General features: G+C 52.8%; 1 protein-coding gene across 1 annotated transcript in view; it reads left to right on the plus strand.

Annotated features, from left to right (window-relative positions):
- Nucleotides 1-4365, plus strand: part of LOC123151108 (mannan endo-1,4-beta-mannosidase 6) — an 18899-nt gene that overhangs the window by 3905 nt on the left and 10629 nt on the right. The gene's annotated exons all lie outside the window — the stretch shown is intronic.

The raw sequence follows: 4365 nt of genomic DNA on the forward strand, positions 1-4365 counted from the left end.
GGCGAAGGCGAGTAGCTGATGCACGGGGATTGCACCGAGGACTGATTTGACGAGGGCAAGCCGTCCAGCCTTGTTCATAAGCTCTGCCTTCCAAGTCGGCAGGCAACCAACAACCTTGTCAACCAGCGGCTGTAGTTGTGTGGCAGAGGGGCGGCGCAATGTCAGGGGAATGCCAAGATAGGTGACTGGAAGATCCACAATCGAGCAGCCCAGGCCAGTGATCATCTCGACGTCCGCCGGGTCGCCGTGAAGGGCCGTGGCCGAGCTCTTGGCGTAGTTCACGTGGAGACCCAAGGCCCTCCCGAACAATGCCAAAATCTCTCTGACTGCGGTCACATCGCTCTCCGCGGCATGGCAGAAGAGCATGATGTCGTCAGCATATAGCGATATCGCTCGGACAGACCGTCGGGGGTGGAGCTGCAGCAGAATACCAGTGTCGTGCGCGCGCTTCATTAGCCGTCCAAGTGTGTCGACGGCGAGTACGAACAACTATGGGGATAGGGAGTCGCCCTGGCGGTGCCCCTTCTGATGCCAAATAGGCGGTCCGGGCTCGCCATTAAGTAGGACCCGGGTGCTCGCAGAGGACAGTAGGATGGCGAGCCATTCCAAGAATCTGTCCCGAAAACCATACTAGCGCAGAGCCTCAAAGAGGAATGGCCAAGATATGGAGTTGAAAGTGTCGTGGTTCTAAGTCTGACAGTAGAATAGGGGTAGGAGAACGGAGCATGATCTATCGAGATGCATATGGGTGACACGGTGGTTTTAGCGAGTTCGGGCCTCTCACGGTGGAGATAACAACCCTACGTCTCGTGCTCCGGAGAGGCTTTGTTTTATCTGAGTATATATCCGGAGATTACAATATGTGTGTGAGAGAGAGGAACGGATCCCCATGCCTGAGCTAAGTCCTGAGACTAATGGTGAAAAGAGAGAGAGGTGGAAGAAGAAGCCCCCCTTAGTCTAGTGGTGGGGGTGGCTTATATAGAGTGCGCCACCCCCTCACCTCCTACGTTACAAAGTGGGGTATGAATGCCATAATGCCAGCCCACCATTAAGCCCTCACTATTAGAAAGATGCCGACTGCTTTGCTGCCTGCCGACCTTCGTATATCCGAGTGAGTCGTACGGTCGAGTGGTGAACTGTCATCCGAGTGGATGGTATGTTGCTTGGTCGAGTGGATAGTATGCTGCTTGTCCGAGTGACTAGTGCGTCTGTATGAAATTGACCTGGACCCACATGTTGTGTGGACCCCATGCTTCATGATATTTCGACCCTTCGTGGGCCTACCTGTTATGTATATCCCCAACATTAGCCCCCGAATCGATTGCGATTTTGCAGAACGAGTTGGTGTAAGACACAGTTTGGTCCGAGTGATTACAGAAATACTCGGTACATGTCGTCGCGCTTTCAGACGACCAAGGTTTGAACAAAATCTCAATGGATTCCGGCACCACGCTTCCCGACTGATCGAGGTAAGTGTCTGCGAGGAGCAACTTGGTGACATTCGTTCATCTCTCGGGAGAGGTTTAACTCGTGATCTGAGTATGGGTGTGTCATCAAATCCGTGCAACCAGATTGACACATGGACTGCTCTCTTAGAGAGATGCCATTCTTATCCCGGAGGAACGTCAATACGAGTCGGTTTTAGATCCACACTTGTGAGTTTCACACTTTGAGTCCTAGAAGAAGACTCAAAACAGGTCCACGGAGGAGCGTTAAACTCGCTTTATAGAATATTTTTTTGGAGTGATTTGGAGCTGGGCCTGCATCGAGTAACTGATTACTCGGAATTTCTTCATGCCTGGAACGTGTCTTTTTCTTTTTGTTGTTTGGCCATCACTCGGGTTGGGCGGACCGTTCCGAGTGGATATCATTCCAGTGGGGGCACGCTGAGTGCACCCACTGGGTGTAGTCCCCGAGACTGCTGTCGACTGCGGGCAGTCGGCGGGAGTCTTAGAGCCTGTCTTTTTGTTGTTGTTTGGCCGTCACTCGGGTTGGGCGGACTGTTCCGAGTGGATACCATTCCAGTGGGGGCACGCTGAGTGCACCCTTGGGTGTAATCCCGAGACTGCTGTCGACTGCGGGCAGTCGGCGGGAGTCTTAGAGCCTGTCTTTTTGTTGTTGTTTGGCCGTCACTCGGGTTGGGCGGACCGTTCCGAGTGGATACCATTCCAGTGGGGGCACGCTGAGTGCACCCACTGGGTGTAGTCCCCGAGACTGCTGTCGACTGCGGGCAGTCGGCGGGAGTATGAGAGAACTAAAACTCTTCTTAGCTGGTACTGATCGAACTTGTTCTTCTCTGACTCGGAGGTCGAGTAATACTGGAGATGGGTTTGCATCGAGCAAAATGTTTCTTTCTGAGTCCTCTTCCAGTGGGGGCACGCTGAGTGCACCCACTGGGTGTAGTCCCCGAGCCTCTGTCGGACTAGATGAGTCTGGCAGAGGGTTTAAGTCTCTCGGTAAACCTCCATGCAGTTGGCATGGCAAATATCTTTGTCTGGAATTGAATCAATCGGATGGATGCGTAACGAGGTGGTTGTACGAACGATGAATAAGGTCGCCTGTACGATTCAGCGATGGCGCTTCATTTTTACCCTTTTGCATGAAAAGGGGTATTTATCCAAGTGGACGTGCTTCACTTATAGATCCTCGGCGAACCGAGCATGTATGGTCAGAAGAATATCTTGATGTGATCAACATGTTGACCAAATGGGCGTAACCCCTGAGGGTGACATGGCCAACTGCCGCGCGTAGCCCCCGAGTGATGCTCGAAGGAGGTAAGCTTGCTACAGAGTGTGATATGAGGTTTGACCATATGAGTAACTTAGCCGTTCCCGTGCTGGGGGTGTAGAGGTAAAGACATGTCCAACTGATGGTGACGCGCGGGGCGGCCGAGGGGCGAGGACGTGTATAACCGAGTGGCGACGCGCGGGGCGGCCGAGTGGTGAAGACGTGCAAAACCGAGTGGCGCCGCGCGGGGCGGGCGAGTGGTGAAGACGTGCAGAACCAAGTGGAGACGCGCGGGGCGGACGAGTGATGAAGACGTGCGCAACCGAGTGGCGACGCGCGGGGCGGCCGAGTGAAGGACTAAGTGTCCAGCTGAGTGGCAAAAATGGTCCTTGAAGGAGTTAGCCAGATGCTCTTGAAGCTGATGTAGCGACAAGGTCGGTGTAGTGTGGTTGTTGAAGTGAAGGGTCTGATTGGTGATGAAGTACTCGACCACTTAGGAGAGTGTCATTCCAAATGAGATGCAGCCCCCGAGTGCGGCGTAGCCCCCGAGCATACTACAGGCTTCGACAACGGACATGTCGGAATATGAGAAATATAGTTTTGAATGGATGATTTGTAATTCATCGAGTCGGATTTGGGTAAAGATGAGGAGAAGCTTCCGAGTGATGCTCGGAAGAAGCAAACTCGCAAAAGAGTGAAGTGTGCAGTTTAATTATGAAAGGGACTTATCTGTCTCATGCCCGACGAGGTCTATATCATTGATACGATGAAGAGAATTCCATAGAGGGGTTGGCCGGACGTGTTTGAAATCAACAGGGCGACAAAGTCAGTGTTGTGGTGCGCTAGGACCAGTATGGAGACCGAGTCCGAGCAGCGATGAAGTTGGCGCGTAGGGCCGTCGAGTGATCGCGGTAACTTGTGTAAAAAATGGCACAAGTCAACACAATAATTTCTTGAGGAAATTTGATGTGTGCTGAAATGATTTGTGTGAATAACACCCATAGACACCCGCTGGGAGTGCAAGGGGCTTGCTGGTTGACCAGCAAAAGTTTAAAAGAGCGAAGGATTCGTTCGCACTTGTCGAAGCGAGAAATCCTACTGAACTTGTTAGAATACTGGCTAAAATAAAACGGAAGTGTAGTGTTTTGACTGAGTTGCAGCTCCGGAGGACCGATGCAAACTCGAAATGAAGAACGACACATGGTGTTCGTGAATGATATATGCGAAAAAAGGAAGTTGGACTTCGGAGTCACATAACCAGTACTAAGCAAGTATGTGAAAATAAGCAGTCGAGCGTAGAGGTACACTCGGTGGTGTGGCCTCCGAGTGAACCTGATGTGTGAATTATGGAATACTCGGGAAGATGAAAATAACAGAATGTAAAATGACTTAGCTGTCTGAAGGCGCGCAGGGCGGTCGAGTGGTGATGAGGTGACCAACCGATTGGCGACGCGCGGGGCGGCCGAGTGCTGATGAGGTGATCAACCGATGGCGACGCGCGGGGCGGCCGAGTGGTTATGAGGTGACCAACCTGTGGCGATGCGCGGGGCGGCCGAGTGGTGATGAGGTGACCAACCGAGTGACGACGCGCGGCGCGGCCGAGTGGTGATGAGGTGACCAACCTGTGGCGACGCGCGG

Source organism: Triticum aestivum, chromosome 7A, assembly GCF_018294505.1.
Source record: "Triticum aestivum cultivar Chinese Spring chromosome 7A, IWGSC CS RefSeq v2.1, whole genome shotgun sequence".
Classification (NCBI taxonomy): domain Eukaryota; kingdom Viridiplantae; phylum Streptophyta; class Magnoliopsida; order Poales; family Poaceae; genus Triticum; species Triticum aestivum.